The sequence below is a fragment of the Trematomus bernacchii genome, unplaced genomic scaffold (assembly GCF_902827165.1).
Source record: "Trematomus bernacchii unplaced genomic scaffold, fTreBer1.1, whole genome shotgun sequence".
Taxonomy (NCBI): Eukaryota; Metazoa; Chordata; class Actinopteri; order Perciformes; family Nototheniidae; genus Trematomus; species Trematomus bernacchii.
The window spans coordinates 2,090,518-2,109,427 of NW_022987778.1; the positions used below are offsets into that span (position 1 = coordinate 2,090,518).

Genomic DNA, 18,910 nt, shown 5'->3' on the forward strand with positions numbered 1-18,910 from the left:
TCTGTCCTACACGGCTTGTTGGAGCTCCTGCCCCCCCCTCCCTGTGAGCCCAGTGTGCTCTGATTGGTTGGGACGTTGCGAGGCTCGTTGCGAGGCTCGTTGCGAGGCTCGTTGCGAGGCTCGTTGCTGCTGCGAGGAGCGGACAGGTTTCCGGGTCGGCGATACAGCATTGCTTTGTGGCCCTAAATGTGTGCCTCATTGAGCATTCCCCTGTTGAATTCGTCAGGAAATGAGGTAACATTTTGGAGGAAATTAGCTGTTTACATTAAAATTTAAGCTAAAGCTAATATTGATTGACTTTATATATGTGCACATGGGAGCGTGTGTGGAGCCGCCCACTTCACATAATCACATGATAATTATTCACTTGCAGCATTATCATCTGCAGCAACCCCGACCAGCTGAGTCCCGCTTATAATGGGAACCAGCCGACTGCCGTTTATATTTTCATTCTCCTTCCCCATTTTTAAAGCTCCCGATTTTTCCATAAGGTAGTCATTTCCAAGGCCGACGTGAAACCAGACACCAAGGAGAACTCATGGTAAAGATCCAGAAACAACATCAGGGCGGCTCGACATCCTCTCACCTTCCCCAAACCCCCTTTCCGTCTTGTGCGTCTGTTGCTGGGAAGGTAAACACCTTTTCACCGTGTCAGAAACTGGATTTCATTCTGCTTCCATTGCAGTTCCTTCATCTCCCCCTCTCTTCTGTCCCTCCCTCTCTTTCTTCTTCTCCCCTCCCTCCCTTCGCTGCCACATCTGGAACCCAGCTCCCCATTTATTTATGTGGTCTGTGTTGTTTCTGTTTTTTAAGTCTTATTCAAAAGTCCTTTACCTTGTCTTGTTGGCAGTTTCTCTCCATCTGATGAGGTCTGCAATTACATCTCACCATAACTGGTCACTCTGCAATTACATACCCCACCACAGACTCTCCCCCCCCTCCTCTGAGCACCGCTGCTCATATGGCAGACCGAAATAGAAGAGTTTCATGTCTGTTTGGAAGGCGGCCCAGCTGAAATATGCTCCGCTGCTTGACTGACGGATGTGGGCTTTTTCTCCCCAAGAAAAGCCTTTAAGGCCAGTCACGTTCAGAATCTGAGCATTCCCACTCCAGCAGGCTTTGGTGGTGGTTGTCCCAGCTGGGCTCCAGGACAAGAGACTAAGTTAGAGCGATCTAAAGAGAGGACAGAGACAGGCGCTTTGCAGAAGAAGAAGACGAGAAGCTGTAACTATGAACCCTCCTGGGAACACTTAACCTTTCACTCACTGAACGGGTAAGTTTGGCAAGCACTTTAGACTAATCTCAACTTCAGAGAATGTTTAAATGATGCTGAGAGGAACTTTGAAACTTTTAAAGAGCTTTTTGGACAACAACGTTTTCAATGTATTTTTCAGATGATTAAAGCATGACATTTGCAGGATGTAGCACCGGATTTAAATAGAGATCTCCAAACGTCTTCAACAGCAATGCAGTTCTTGCAGAGAGTACTTTTCAATTGGCGAAGAAGTTGTTATTGTGCAAGGTGCTCGCAGCACTTTAAAACTCCCGCAATTAAATGGGTGGTAACTTAGCAGATGTCAGAGTCTTTTTTTATCATGAAAGTGTTTTTGATCAACGTCCAAGTCTGCTACTTTTTATTTTTATCACATAAACCTTTAAGGTTTACTTAAAAAGTCAGTAGGATTCTAACTTAAAAGCTTCTGATTTAAAGAGGGGACAGTATTGATCACCGGACACCCCCATTCTCACAAAACTGAAAGGTTATATGAACATTGCTGGACATATATTTGTTGAATTCAAGGACATTTATACTTTTTATATTTTACAGAATCATCCTTGCCAATAGAGACAGATAAATCACCCAAAAACTCCTATAAGTGCCAAGTCATAAAATATTCAACTAAAGCCAAAAACCAAAATCCAAAGTGTAACAGATTAAATGTTGATTAAAGAGCATTGCATTTGAATGTAGTGTATGACTCACAGAAAGTGATCATATTAGAGGTACATTTTGGGACGTATTGTTTTACATTTGTTAAAAAACTATTGATTTAGCATTTTCAGATACTGATAAAAACCCCAGGTCATAAGAAATAACTTCAAGTTGCAGACAATGAGTACAAAGTAACTAAATTACAACTCAATTGTGGAGGGGATCTTTTCTAAAAGTAGCTCATATTTAATATATTGAGTGTTTTAATGAAAATGGTGGCAGCCCAACAAACTGGAGACAAAACAATGACATCACCTTTTAAAGTTCGCTACCGTCAGCTGCCTATTAAGACATGCAGCAGTAAAGGCACAACATTAACATTCATTAAGGTTTTGTTTCACTCAATGAATGAAAGTCCAATATTTAATCATTTTTAGCTCTATTTTTGGTCTCCTCCTCAGGGAAATAACTGATTTTGTATCTTTTGAGTCCTAGCAATTAGAGCTTTTATGCTAGAAACACCTGCCTGCAGCTACTGTTGTTAAAGGTCCCATGTCATGGCCATTTCTACTGATCATATTTCCATTGTTGAGGTATACTAGAATAGATTTATATTGTGCAATTTTCCAAACTCACATTGGTTTCTCATACAGCATCTCTGTATAGTATGTGTATTCACTCTCTGTCCTACACGGCTTGTTGGAGCTCCTGCCCCCCCCCCCCTCCCTGTGAGCCCACTGTGCTCTGATTGGTCAGCTCGCCCACTCTGTTCTGATGAGTCCACCACCGTTACAGCGGAACATCAGTGATTACAGTATGGGTTACAATGGCGTTAGCAACCAGAAAATGACACCAGCAATGACAAACAGATGAGAATGCTGCGTGGGGTCTGGGTGCCGTGTTGGCGGGACGTTGCGCGGCTCGCTGCTGTGAGGAGCGGACAGTGTGAGCTGGCTTACTGGTGTGGTTTCCTGGTTGCTGCGTGGGGTCGGCGAGACAGCGAAACCCAGCCCGAAACCAGCCCGAGCACACACACACACCCGCAGCCTCGACGCATCCCGCCGTCTCAGGCTGAGAAATCCGCGGAGCTGCAGCTGAGAAAAGATTGAGTGTGTGTGTGTGAGGAAGTCCGCGGATTTGGTTACGTCACCATACCAGGAAGAAAAAAATGGAAAAAGACTGTCTGTCTGTGAGGTATTCTTTCAATACAAGTTCAGTTATAAAGTCTTTACAATTGCAGGACTTTACCTACTTATTTGCTAAATACATTGGCCTCTTTAAACCAAGGGACAGTTTGTGTTGATACTTCTGTCTCGTATGTACGTGAACACTTAACCATCACTGACTGACTCTGACAGATATACAGGTCAGATAAACATTCAAACTGTAAATCATTGCGTACCCTTCAACATCCCTTTTGTGGGAACTTGCAGTTGCCAATTGATGCTATCAAGATGAATATGAATGGGCCTTTTGGGACACTGCTCAGTGTTCTCAAACGGAACATATTGAATTTTTTTGTTCTGAGTCACGCTGGAGCTGAATGCCAATGTGTTTGCAGTATGCTCATCTAGTTTGTGTGGGAATGGCAGAAGTTATGAATAGCAACACAGATGAGGATGACAGTGATGATGAAGACACGGCTACCACATGTCTTTAAGACAGGCTTCTGTTTGTTTGATATGGTGCTACAGAAATGTGTCAGTTTGAGAGAGAGAGACAAATAGAGTTTAGAAAAGATATGTGTCATAAAGTGTTTCCATATATACTCTTTCTCTCTGTAAATGAGTGGAAAAAAGTGTTATGTGTCCATGTACTGTACTGAACTGCAAATATGTTACCAGGACCAGACATATTTCTGTGGCCATGTAAGTTATGTTGTCACTATATAATTATGTGACAAACAAGTACACACAGAACTGGGTAGAGCGCTATAAATATGAACTTCTTCTGGTTCGTTTGATTATAGACAAAATGTCTAAAGTAGGCCTTTCGGAAACTATTGAATGCCTCAAAAACAGTCATGTTCCCCAGAGGATAACTCCTACTCACTTTGGTCAACCTCTGAATATTGAGCGCAACTATGAGTTTGTTTTTGTTTTTCAATAACATTCAAGTCCAGCTAAGGAAGAACTGTAATAACTGTCAATAGTCTAACTTTTTCCTTTGACACCACCATCGGTTCAAACTTTATTTTGTCAAGTACTTAAGTTGATGACATTCCAATATGTCTCAACTGTACTTTGGGGTTTCAGATACTAAGTTATTTTAACATGCTATCAACTGTAATAGAATGGTAAACACAGTAAATATTATACCTGGTAGTAGCATATTTGCATTGTCATTGTTGCCACTGTGCCTACAGTAGGTATAGCCTCAGAGCCACCAGCCACTTTCATATTTTTGGTGTTGTTCCTTTTTAGGGAGGAATAAAAGATCAGGCATACTCTCATGCTAATTGGACTTTATTTTCAATCTAAGTCTGCAGAATTGCTGAGAGCTCATCGACTTTTCCTCTTTTGAGTCTTTAAGGAATAATTCATGTTGTGATTGATCCTTTTAGAACTTGTGGGTTGTTGAATTTGCCTAAAAATACAAGGATACTTGAAGATGTACCTTAAACATCTTCAGTTTCTTACTCTTTCTACACTGGTAAGCCTTCCTTATTACGTCAATCCAGTTTTACAACTGGTTTAGGAGCCATTTCGGTATGAAAATAACCTTTGGGAAGCAATGCTTCTTTCTTCTTTCAGTCCTAACAGCAAACGATAGCTTAGCATCTGTTTTATAGAAAATAGCTCCATGCTTTAAATTGGTTTCAATGGCTTATTAAGCACCAGCAAATGACAAGCTATGACAACCACTTCCCATAAACTTCTGTTCAGCCCTTCTATCAAATAATACATGACTGGTTGGGGATAAATGCAGATTCATAGTTCCTCTCTGTCTTGTTTTCTCCGTTGGCCCGCCTGGTGAACAGCTGACGGGCGTAGCGTGGTCAACATGAACCACAGATGCAGGTGTGGTCACCACTGTGCTGTCACTCTGTTTTAATTAGGTCTTCTCGCCACGAGCGGACAATCTCAGGGTTTCCGTTGTAAAACTCTAATCTCTTCTCAGTCTCACCCCCACAGTCATTGTCTGAAACATTAAGAGAGCGCTTTGTAACTAACACTTAGGGTGTGACTAAACTTTGTGACCACAGCTAAAGATGGAAACATGAAGCACACAAGTCTGGTTTTTGTGAAGCCAGTGTCAAAGCATTGTGAATTAAAACTTGCATGCTCTTACTAAACAGGCTTCTTGCTCATCAACAAGACCTCTTTACCAAATCAAAGACTAAAGTCAAACCCATCCCGTATATTTACTTCTATAATAATAGGTAACAAGTTGACTCACGTTCAAGGCTAAGATCCCACATGGAGCTGGACCCGCCTAAGGCCTGTCATTTTCCATTACCAGCTCCTTTCTTCTGGATGAGGTCGTTTCTTTCTTTGTCTTTTGCTATTTTTCCATCCCTTCACTTTATTTCTGTGTGGCCTTGTTGGAGTCAGGGCCGGGTCATTTTGGTTCTGCTCCCACGAGTCTGGTGTTTCCCACAAGTTTTTCTAACACAGCTCGGCCTGTCCTGTTTCGATCCAGATGCCGACTAATTGAGTTCCCATTTACAATTGTTTCTTTGAACCATTGCTGGTATTTTAAATGAATTTACTTAGAGGACATTGGCTTTGATCTGACAGCTGTACACCTACAAAGTGTTACCCATCTGCTTTTACTGAGAAGAAGGAGATGCATGGTCTTATTCCACTTATTCAAGACACTCAAGAACCCTTATTGCCGACACATGGCACCTACCATGGCTGCCAACAATGTGTGCATGAATCACAGACTTTATATAACTGTTTTTGAAGCCTCAAGATTTGGTGATTTGGCTGTCTCCCTCTTGCCAATGCCAAAATTGGAGAGACTTCTCAATCACAAAGTAGCCAACGCCCTTCACCATCCCTGCTATTTTTTTTTTACTCTAAATGGAACCATTACCTGCAAAATGACCACCAAGCTGTATTGAAGAAGACTTGAAAGTATTTCTAGAGACCATGAACTTGTCAGGAGAATGTTGATTGAGGTAATAAATCGAGGTAGACTGACCGTTGGCGCCATTATAACACAGTGTTGTACCTCGACAAAAAGCAATGAGATTTTGGAAATTGCAGAAAATAAGCTCCATGGCAAACCCACGTTTATGATACTTACATGTTCTGCTCAGCAGGACCATCTCCAAATATTAACACCACTTTTATGATTCTCAAAGATTATGCAATCGCCAGTGGTAAACAGTTTAGGCTATAAACCACCGATATCATGGTTGCAAGGCATGGTTAAAACTAGAAATGGTAAAACTAATTTGGGGATCTTCGGACTCATCCCTGCACCACTGTATTAAGAATAGAGTTATAAGCTAGGTTGTTCCGTTACAAATTAAGTATTTCCCCTCTTGCATGGCTCCAACAACAGAGGCTCGAGCTGCTACCTTTGAGTTGCTGACCTTCGACCTCGGTTGAGTACAGACAACCTCTTCCTCCGCATGGAGCCAGCTGCACGTCTCCAACATTAATCAAAGAGGCAGTTTTTATGGCTTCCAAACAACTGGGATCAAAGAAAATTGTGTAAAAGGCGTTCATAAAAACACCTCCTGCTGTTGATCCCAAGGAGTGACATCTAAGAATAATAAACATTACAAATTAATCTCAATCTTCTCTGGTGTGTATTGATATTTTTAATCAGACTGGAAGCTAAACCTTTATCCCCCCACATACTATTGAGTAAAGATGGACCATCGCAAGAGGCAGCACTTATTAATGAGAAAGCCCAACATCAATGTTTCACAAAATATGGACGTTGTATGTATCACATGTCCACGTTGACGCTGCCTTATGTGGGTAACGTTGACACATAAGTGCGATAACGTTCATGACTCAGTGGACGCTCTCTCCTTAAAGTGGGGACTCAATTAAGAGAGTGCAGGTATAAATTTGTGCGTAGGTGGGTCCAATATGGCAGCCACTCTGGGGCCCGGGGCTGGAAGATAAATCAATATCGGACTGGTTGTATTAGAGCGTCAGCCAGGAGCTTCTCTTGCATTGACCTCCGCTTCTTTTCTGCTCATCTCCATCTGCTAATTAGAGGCATGTCACGGCTTTATGGGCTTCAGTCTGTTTATCTGTCTCTCCTGTGATTGCCATCCACTGTATTTGCTCTGAGGCCCTTGTTTCCGTTCATTGGGGAGATCATGAGGAGAAACGGAGGCTTCAGTACTCCTGAGCTTCTGTTTGCTGTGTGATTAGAAGAAGAAAGGTCATCGCTCCCTCCTCCTCATGAAGAAGTCTTGGCGCTGTTGAGAGCACCTTTGGGAGTCTTAAGGAGTTACTACTCCTTCTCTCTAGTGGTGTCATCTTCTGTTTGGGTAACCTCCAACAATCCTTTCTTAGTACTTTCTGTCAGCTCTTACAGCTTCAAACAGCAGTGATTGCAACTCAGAGGAGGCAATGGCATCGTACAGTAGAACTAAATTACTATATAGTTGAGCAGAATTTTCTGAAATTAATCATTATGATGTCTTGATTGCCACTCAAATACTAGATCTAACTGCAACTCTTTATCAATGAATTCACGAGTCAATGAAATATCAACACATTTGCCAGTTGTTTTCAAAAGTTTTGTATTATTATTTAGTTTACAAAATGTCCAAAAAAAGATCATACATCACAAGTTGCTGAACAAGATGATGAAATCAGATGGAGATAAACCCAATCCATCAAAATTAAGAAGCAACATTTTGTGAATGTTTGGTATTTTTGCATAAAAAATTAACATTTTAAATAAACCTTATAGGACTTTAGTCTTGCTGTGCATAACTGTCCTTCCTTATATTCTATCCATCATTTAATTTAACCTGTAAAAAATCTAAAAACTATTGACCATGCGAGCAATCATTTGTTACACCTTGTGGACGATGCATATCTCCCTTTAAAATCAAGGTTTTATTCTTGAGACTGTTCTGTATATAGGAAATGAGACATGGCAGAATGTTTTCCAGACGTAATTACCCTAAAAAACTCTCACATGTGTTTACTTTTCGTGCCCAAAGTGGAAAAAATAGCACTGAAATGGCTTTTTTGAAGTGGCACGTGTGATCTCGGTTGGCACATATGGAGCTTTTCCTGCATACCTTTGCGATTTGTACAGCCGATATTTACTTATCACATTGACCCCATGTGTGTCCCATTTACCCTGCATGTGCCTTTAGTTCACAACTGGAATAACAGTCTGAGGAAAACGCCTTGAAAAAAATTCCACCCTGCCCTGAAGTGGTGCCTGTGTTCCTTCGTCTCAGATCTGGGCAGTGGACGTATCCTCCACCCTCGATTCTTACTCTTCCCCTCTACCCTAAACTCACACACATGGACCCAGCCCACCTAATTCACTCCCACCACCTAATGTCAAACAGCTGGAGAGTTGACTCGCAAGGAATTGCTGCTATTACGGCCTCCTCCCCTCCCAATCCACTCTCTTTTTCTCAGACATTTTGCGTGTGGCCCCCTAATATCAGGCTACTCAGGACCCCAAATGTGGTGTCTAAACCACGTATCTATCCAAGGTTTATTTACGATGCGCCGTTGGATATGAGGTCATGAATCTACATCGTACTGTAGGTGCCCGTGGGCGGAGATGGATAGACAGACAGCTGGCTATAAATCGTGCGTATGGATCTTGCTTCTCTCCCATGTTTTGTAGTGGCCTGGTCGGTCTGACATGTAAAAGTGGGCCGTAACTGGACCAATGCCATTTCCAAGGCACTCCATCTAACTGAAGCAGCAGCGTGACATAAATGCCAGTGACGTCATTCTTGGCTTGATTGACAGGGGAAATCAGGCAATGATGCTGAGGGTTGAGAGCTCCTGCAGCTGTCGGGAATCTGCTTCAAAGGATTGCTTTGGCCACATGCCTGAGGTCCAACCTGGAAGCTGATTTCTCAAGAATTTATCACTAACTTCAAAACTTTGGCCATGATATTTTACACGGTGGTGGAAAAGTATAGTGGACCTTCTAAGTAGATTGCTGAAGATGCAGTTCTTTGTTAGAAGGTTTTGACATTTTAAGGTCAATACGTTTAGCCAAAATAAAGTGTATAGTTAACATCGAAATACATAAGAACAACACATCTAGATAAAACTTGTAACTGCTGTCATAATCCCCTAACATTTTAAAGATTGACCTCAAAATAAATATTGAAAGATCACTGTTAAAAGTCCCAATGAACGTATTTACGGTACATGTTGGTCCTATGATATCCTTTGTAGGGTATATTTCAACGTACAGTCTTTTTGATAGGCTTTGTATCCTTTAATTAGAATACAACAACCTTACAATCCCAAAAAGTCTTCATAGGTTGTTTTTATGGAGTCTTCTCATTCAGGGAAGCTGAGGTCTTGCTGTTTTATTGAGACGTCTAAGCGGTAAATAACAGGCTGTTCTTGTTGGTACCAGGTGGAAATGTTCTGTTGAGAAGAAGATGTTTTTCCACTCATCCAGGGGACGTTTTCAGTTGAACATCAATTTTCTATAAATCAAAGATTTCAAATGTTCAGATGGTATTTTATCTTGAAGAAGAAAATGGTATGAGGTGTTGTCTATACATGTACACACGACATGAGTTCTGCATTGTTTTCGACTTTCCTTAGTACTGAAGATTATGATGCTTTGTTTAGTATGATAAATGTTGTAATAAATGTTTTCCAATCTGTTGAAATCAATGATAGATAAGGACTAAGATGGATCTTCACATGGTAGAATTACATTAGCTATAGGTAGAAGAGGGGTTTAAGCCAGAGAGAGGACAACAACATTTATTTACCGAGATAATCCGCAGATGTTAAAGATGAAACAGCTCATATGAGATTTTGATTTTGTAATTTCTTCGTAGTAAATTAATAAATGAATGTACTGGCCAGTATTGTCAAGCATTTTTTCAAATTCACGCTTCTTTAAATATCTGCAAATGGCAACTAAAGTGTGTTTAAGGTTGGGAAAGATTCTGCAACAAATATATTGTTCAGGAACGACCAGGGTCAGGCATCTCAACACTTGGCTCAGTAAAGAAAAGAATGGTCATAGTTAATAAAATACCGCCATTAACTGCAGGTCTGTAATGGGAAGCAAACTCCGTCCTCCTACATTAACTCACTTCATGACGATCCACCACTCTTACCTTCCACCTCGCTACATGTAGGGCACGCTACTTTCGGCAGCATTGGCACCGAGCGTGCTCTGGACATAAATTACGAGGTGCAAGATTGTCAAATGTGGATGTTAGTTCTAAGGAGACTGGGATGTGTGCCAGACATTTTTATACTGTCTGGATGGTTCACATGATGTCACATGGACCAAAACTGAGGCTCCTTCTGAACGTGATGCCCCGATCCCCCGTCATGCTTTGGGCCTTTGGATGGGTTGCAGATGTGTCTTCATTCCCAAACACATTAGCCTTTACTTTCTGTGCCATCAGAGAATGACTAGAAACCTTGATAATGGCTTTTGCATGTCATAGGGTTCTGGTTTCTAATGGAGAACTCCAGCTAGCATAGGTGTCTCAAAACAATGTATGATACGATACGATAATACTTTATTGGTCAGATCAAGTCTGACATTTGACTTGCATCACAGCAGCTTCATGTGTAACATCAACATGGACAAATGTCAAGACACAATACATGAAAAACAAACAACAAACATTTAACATAACATCACAATCACTGAGAGAAAACATTTTCAATGAATCTTTAGCGTGCATTTGATGTGGGATTCAGCTCTGTATTTACTGTGAGGGTTGACTGATGCACAAAGGATGCTTCAGTCTGACTTTATTGTGTGTAATGGGACTGATCACAAGCACAATGATGCACAAATAGTGAGCACCAGCGAGTCCTCCTGTGTTTTTGCAATCTTCTTGTTATTGCAATGCACAAACAACAATGCTCTAGTTATTTTTAGGTATGTGGTCTTGTGTTGCCACGTTGGAAAAATCCCTGAATGTTTTGTTTTGCTCAAATCCTTCTATACTTTTCAGCGAAAGCGACCACATATGTCATGACAATGTGGTTTCATGCGTGTTGTGTTTGGATTTCGCTTTTGGTTTTGGGTTCTGCATTGACATAATCTTTGGACAAAGTCGAACCACAGGTTTTTTTTAAATGGATGCACTTTTGTCTTATGGTTTTAACCTCAGTGTTTGCTTATATTTTCTCGACTGCGAGGTGATATTTCATAGGAGAGAAACAGTTTCTACTTTTGTTTCTTGGAGCTGGTGACGATGCTTGGCTCTGATTGGGTTTTCCCCTCTTCTTTGCCACGAGGACTGCATCTCAGCCAATCAATTTCTGTTTCTAAAGTGGGTGTGGCCGAGGTTTAGTCATACAGTCAACAACCATCAATCCTGTTATTTTGAACACCGCACTGGGTTAGAATTCAGATCTCCTTCATGTTTTCTTCAGCCATGTCTCTTTTGTGTTTAAAGCTGGTACACTACAACTTCATGAAATAAGGTATCAAAGCAAGTTTTATGAGAATCCCAACTATAAACCAGCACTAAACACAGTGTAGGCCCGCTGTGTGTAAAATGTAGTGCTGCAGGGTGATGACAGAGTACTTTGTTAGCAACATGTGTCAAGTTGCAAAGGCTGATTACGGTCATACCCTACTTTTACCTGACCATGCAGTAAGCCTGTCTCCAATTATGTTAGTATGACTCCCTATTAGCCATGTGGTTGCTGTGTGTGTGTGTGTGTGTGTGTGTGTGTGTGTGTGTGTGTGTGTGTGTGTGTGTGTGTGTGTGTGTGTGTGTGTGTGTGTGTGTGTGTGTGTGTGTGTGTGTGTGTGTGTGTGTGTGTGGGCCTTGCTCATTCATTATTAAGCAGCTCCTGATGTTTCGCTGCCCGTCACTGCACCGGTGTCAGGTACCCACACGATTCCCTTCACTGAACTGAGCCAGGATCCAGTTCCAGTCTCTTTGGCCTGTTGGAGCTGCTGAACTCCACACCAAAAACCCCTCGTCAGCGCTGGATGTTGTCTCATGACCGCCTGATTTCCCCTTGTTATTTATTCCGCTAACTGTCGATGGAACTGGGAAGCTTAAGATGCATTTGGATATGTCTCTTGGTGTGACGTTGGGACTATTTGAGCTCTCAGGAGGTATGGTGCTCTGGATCTTCATCTGTGTTTTAAAAAAAAAAGAAGAGAATTACGGGGACTTTTATAGCTGACTGTCAAGCACCAAGACTGTGTGTTCACTTTAGCAGACTTGTGGTGAGGCAATATAATTGTTTATGCAGCTGAATTTCATATTTTTAGGGGAAAATATGTGTCTGGGGCTGCTTTGGTGTGTGAGGAATGAGGAGGTATCAGTTCTAGCGATCTGTCCACTTTTATTAGCGTGACATTCAACAGGGTGGCTGATTGTATCCATGGTTGGAGTTACAGGTCTGTGTGTATGTGGGTCTGCAACTTGACCCCGTCTGATCTCATCCACATAGAGGTTGCCTAGAAACCCCATGAGGGCACAGCGTTCAACTTTCATATTATTATGCCAAAGGAAAGAATGCTCCCATCCCCGAATAGATTGCATGGTTTTGGGTTTTTTGGCCTTACAAGGGAATCTTCTCATTAGTCCTGTCAGGAGCCTGTTAAGGAAGAGCTTTTTCATCTACCAAACTGGTGAGACAGCAGGGCAATTATGGCATGCTAGGCAAACCAAAACAGCTCTTATTTCTAGTAAACCTTTTATGGAGTGCTTGTACTGTATCCACTGCTGAGAATAGCTCCAGAGGTGTCGGAAAAATCATTGTACGCTATTGTTATCATGTTGGGTTTAAGACTAGTGTGTGTTTTTATAATGCTGGAAATGCACTTTTCTAGTGGATCTCTTTTAATATGATTGCATTAGTAAGAATGTTTTCGCAAAAGTCAGATGTTCCTTCTTGTACATTAAGTGTACATCCTGGGTATCAGTGGTTGGGTGAATGAGTGACATAAGTACAATGGATCCTAACTGAGGTTGTGCTGTCAGGTACGCTGCTGGGGATCAATTTAAATGTCAAGAAGTCCATCCTATCTGAAGAAGCTGGTGACAGACGCGGAACAATAACCAACTCTATCCTTGTAAATTCTAGACTTTAATTATCTATTAGGGAGACATTTTAATACTTCCTCATCACCTCAACCTTTGATTTCCAACAGTGTTAACTTTCTAACACTTTTATCTCACTTATCAATCAGTGGTAGAACCTTTTCAGCCTAGTGCCATCCGGAAACTTATGGTATCCTCTAACTCTATCCTGTAATGATGCACTGTTAAAGTTTCAACCCATCCAGTAAAAAGTCACGGGGAAAATGACTCATTACATTACATGTCACTTGTTAGACGCTTTTATCCAAAGCGACTAACATACTCAATACTGTGGGCAATCCCCACAGGAGCAATTTGGGGTGAAGTGTCTCGCCCAGGGACACAACGACATGCTGACTGCAGTGGGGTTAGAACCTGTGACCCCCCTGATCCGAACACCAACGATCACACCAACGATCAACCCACTGCACCACACGCCTCTCATATCGACCACTTGTCAATATACCATGTACACTAGAATCTATCTTATTCCTGCATCTACTGAAAGGCTATTTACTTCAGTTGAACTATATTTCCTGTGGGTTTTAATTATCCACTGTAATCCCTGACACATGGTGGCTCGATGCCGATGGTGTGTATGTGTGTACATTGGTGAATAAGTGTCCCCATGGGCGGGCCTTTTCAAGCAAAGATTTGTGTATTTATAACCCATTTTTGAGCTGAGGTTTAACAAAGCAATGCTCCATGTAATTACCAATCAGCTCCTAAAGCAGTGCTCTCCTCCCGACCATCTGAATTTTTTGTGTTAAAGAAATATTTGTTAAAGAAAATATTTCTCTAAAACTCATCTATTGTATTTGGAGAGCCGTTAATGGGAGTATTTGTTGTATTGTTATTCCAGAATCCATCCCCATACATTTCCCGAATTCCACATTCCCTATCCACTCTTAAACCCCCCTCGAAAACACCATAGGTCTACAGCCACTTCTTGCATTAAAAATATATGAAAACAGCGGTGCTTTCTCTGCATCCTCCCACACATTTATTCCTGACATCACGATGTGTCACACTCAAACCTGTGACGCTCCTGAAGCCATCACTGTCACCCTCAGACATGTAGAGATTTTGACATTGTTTTCCTATCATTAGCCACATCGTTATACTGTTACTGTGGGAGAATTTGGTTTTGTGTTTCTTCCAAACAAAATTCAAGTTAATACCTGCTGTAAGTGTAATGTTCTGGTTTTTGTTTTACATACGTCCTCACATGCAAAGAAAGCTTGGTGAATAGAGGAGGCTGGATGGAGCTGTCAGTGGTGTGTCCAATTATGTTTGACTTCAGAGTCAGAAATGATTAAGTTCAAATCTGAAGCATGTTATACTTTGACAGATCACCGGAAGATGGATGTAGGCTTAGGGAACCCTCAAAGGTTGTGCAATACATTTCTTTTAGGTCACTTTGAAGTGGGATACAAAAAAAATATCTAAAAATATCACGCATAGTAGTCTACAGTAGATTGCATGTTATTGAACTGTGGATAAGTCATTATACTTCAACATAAAACATCTTGTATGAGTTTTAACGTTCAAGGGCAAATAAATGTTCTAATCATAACTTGATACGTAGTCTTATTCAAACACTAACCTTTTGGAGGTTTTAAAAGGACATTTTTTAAAGTTAATTGTTTCATCTTCTGTAGAGAAACGCAGTTGTAGTCACTTTTAATTAATGTCAGCCTCAATGGATTCTAATCACTTTCTTCTAATCCATCTCCAATCTCATATTTTCACTATAGTCAGACTTAAATCGTCACATCTACTACAGCTCTGAATATCCAATGATGGCATAAGCACAACAAAAAATGTACAAATATGCCATATTTTATTGAATGGCTAACATTGAAGTGAATTATAAAGTTGTAGTAGTTTGAGGAACTTATTTGGACATGGTAATTGTGTTTCTGCCAAGAAATCTAAATGACAGGTTTTCAAACTTACCATGGTAATTGTTATTACTTTGGGAAGCATTCAGCTTTTTTATTTACATCGAACTAAACTGTTGTGTAGGTGTACTTAAGTCTGATTATCTGCTTCTGTCTTGAAGTCCTTCTTTGTTTTCAATGTAAATATTCTACAAATAGACCAGCACTGATGGTAGCCTAGAGGCTTGGCTTGTTGCCAAAAAGTTTCCTCAGAAGGTCATTCAGATCCCTGGGAAAAGTTGTGTGGGTAACTGCGAGGCACTGACCCCAGTTACCCCAGGAGTGTTGAGAAGGGGCTGCATACCTCAGCAGTTTACGTAACAAGTCTCAGAATGTGTGAATGGATTTGTGTGATGCTGGATAAGAAGAGTAAAACCTTAATTGGTAAGAGTCACGTAACTTTAAGCAATCCAATACTGGTATAGCTATAGGAAAACTCAAGTAGCAGGTTGATTAAGGAAGATACAAAGGACCGAATCCTCTTGTGTCTTGATGCAGTTCTTCAAACTCAGCAAACTAACAGTGTAAACATTTAAGAAAACAGTCAATCTCAGTTGACAAATAAAGCTTAAAATGTAAAAGAACAAGCCAAACGTAATGGAGGGTATTTGCTGCATAATGGATATCAAACACAGATCATGTTGCAAGTTGACAAACTATGGGAAATATTAAGATTATACAGATATAACTCAACACATGTTTTTAGTGTTAGCTTGGCAAAACATAACCCAACCTATAATAAGTGGCCCATGTCAGTGTTATCTGTGGAATGCACTGCATTTAGACTCGCTGAGATAATGGGTAAGAGGGCTGTTGTGTCTGGAGAGTTTGTCCCCTCCAATGTCTGGCTTAATATACAGTAGAAGAGACAAATTGACAGATGAGTTGGTATTTTAGGGTTTGTAACTTAATTCACATGGCTTGTAAACCCCTGTCACCTCAGTGCACGTTGGCTTATGTGAAGCTAGCTTATTTTACGTTAGCTTAAGTTACATTGGTTCACCATTAGCTTAAATTACGTTAGCTTAAGTTACATTAACTAACTATTAGCTTAAGTGATTTTAGCTTAAGTTACATTGGTTCACCATTAGCTTAAATTACGTTAGCTTAAGTTACATTGGCTCACCATTGGCTTAAGTTACGTTAGCGTAAGGTACATTAAAGACTATAGACCAGGGGTCGGCAACCCTAGGCACGCGTGCGGTACCGTAACCAGTGGCACACGTGGAATAAGTGGAATAAGTGTGCAAAACATTTAAATTGTATTTTCGGATCCTGAACGAGACTGCCGCCAGAGCGCGTCTCCCTGTTACCTGCAGAAGGAAGCCATGCATGCAACGCAGCGCAGAAGGATAACTTTGGGCCCCGCTCTCTTTAACTCCAGTCGACTTTCTGCTGCTTTCCTCCATGGTGAAACGATCAGGGGTGTAGTGCTGCCGGAGCGCACCAGAACGCCGCGCCGGCACTTCAGAAATTGCAGTACCCATAAGGAGCTGTACTCATGCCGCAGTTTTTGAGTGGCTGTGTCTTTAGTTGAAAGCCCATGGCGATCTGCTCATCTGTCATCGAAAATAATATGCTACACAGGGGCGGATTGGCCATCTGTGTGTTCTGGAGAATCACAGACAGTTCACGAGCGTCGAGCTCTCCCCCCCCCCCGTTGACAGTTCACAAACGTCAGCACGCTGATCAAATATATTTTTTTAAATGGCACTTCATATCAAAAAGGTTGCTGACCCCTGCTATAGACTATCAAATGCCACAGATGTTGAACTATTGTGCTTCCAATTTGTGTTATTGTTGGCTTTTTAAAACAGTAATTCTTATATTCTTCACATCAGAAGTCATCATATAGGCACTAGGTAGGTGTACTGTTTTTGTCATATTCAGCCGTTTGAGTCTAGCATATCTGCAAAGCTGCCGTTTTATACCATGTGCCACAACCCATGTCTTTGTCACCTCTACATCATCGCTCCAACAGGTTATACTTAACTATTGTAGTAACAATTAAAAAGTCTTTAAACAGTAATTCTAGTTTATTAGTTTGGGATAAATCTCTTGCAGTGTATGATGTATGATTACAGCTGAATGGGTTGAGCACTGCACTAAAACTGCCTGCTCATAGGTCGTTTCTCACTGAGGCTAGAAATCTTACTACGGGATATATGGTGTATTGTAACCATGAAATAACTCTAGGTTGTAAGTAAGATGCTGTTAAAGTATCTTCAGTGTTGTACAAGTGGAGAAACGAGCTGACTCACCAAACGTTCAGACAGTAGCAGTTAACATCAGGCATTATCTGCTGCCCTGTGTGGGTCTCTGTGCAAGTACAAGGGCCCACTTTGAGCCTTCCTACTGTGTGTGGGATGGGAATGTCGGGTCCATAGCTCGGCAATTCCAGCTTGTTCCCACCCTACCACCCATGCAGCACCCATCGTACTCCGCTTTCCTCCCTACATGACAGCTCTGTGGTGAAACCGTGACCACCGTCTCCTCTTGTGAACCGGTCTCAAGCTCAATGATAGGACAAGAGCAGCGAGGCACCGTAATGTCGCAGATCTAGTCCACCGTATTTAAAGGGAAAAAGCCGGAGAAAACTTCTTTAGTAGCTTTTAGTCTGTAGGGAGAGCAGTAGGAGAAAAAGCATTTTTGTACTTAATCGCTGGCAGTTTTGAAATAAAGCCAAACCATAAGGAATCGGTTACACAATGAGGCACTCCTGAAACAACAAGGATATTAAACTCGGAGTACACAGCCTGTCTGACTCCGTCCTGAACTCCATCACATTGATTCAAGCTGATTTTGGCCTCTCAAAGTGGTGAGTGGCTTCGCTTGTTTCTTCTAATTTCCTCAGAGTTCGATTTCTTATGTTTTTGTCAAACAGAAATTCATTGCTTCTGGCACAACACTGAAGCTAAGCCACAGGGGTATGGTATTTTGTTTTCTGCAGACACGATTTTGTATTCATTTTGTGGTTTTACCCAGAATCTGTGAAAGTCATTCGGCCTCACCACAGACTATTATAAAAAAGGACTGGAAAATGTATTTTTAACCAGTGCAGTTATGGAGAGCACAAACAATGAGGTCAGTGGACAATGAAAACTTGGTGCTACATTATCCAGCACATGCTTCTTTTTATATGTTAGTTAAGAATGAGGCCTGCGAAAGAAAAAGCATTCAGGGATTAAAACGGAGAATACAGTGAGTGGTGCAGCGACAATTTCAAAACCAACCAACTTTTTTAAACTGTCTAAATTGTCTAACATTAGAAAAGAACAATATTGGTTGACAGCTCTTTAACAATTAACATCTGATTTAGGAGAATGAGAGCTGAAGTCCTGAAGTCATTTCAGTGCTATATGTGATTTCAACAAATTCAAATCTTAATATGTTTTTTTTTAGCATTACATAAACTAAGGTCACATTCACACCTAATAGTCACTTCTCAGGTGCGCACCAGACGACAGTTTGTTACATTGTTTCATTTTTCAGAAGGTTTGGTTTGCGTTCACACGGGCAAAACTCAAACGGACTATAAGCTTTAAACACAAGTCATGTGCACGGAAATGCTGTTCAACAATTGGTCAGACATTAAGGAGGTACAAACGCAAACCATATCTACCGGAGCCTCCGCCATGGAGCATCGGCAGGTTATTTTCATGCTGCTGTTAATCTGGAGATCAACAACAGACTCCAGCATATGATTATATAATCAGACAACGTCCGTTAAAAAACATTAAAACACATATAATGAGAGACGTTCTGCAGTCAGGAGGAGGTTTCACCGACGGCAGGTGGCTCTGACTTTTATGT

At 41.2% G+C, this 18,910-nt stretch overlaps 1 protein-coding gene across 1 annotated transcript in view; it reads left to right on the plus strand.

Annotated features, from left to right (window-relative positions):
• The first annotated feature begins 12,164 nt into the window (after positions 1–12,164).
• Positions 12,165–18,910, plus strand: part of LOC117497214 (protein inscuteable homolog) — a 47,646-nt gene continuing 40,900 nt past the window's right edge. Inside the window, 1 exon segment of the mRNA XM_034149088.1 lies at positions 12,165–12,181. The gene's annotated coding sequence lies outside the window, so the exon portion shown is untranslated.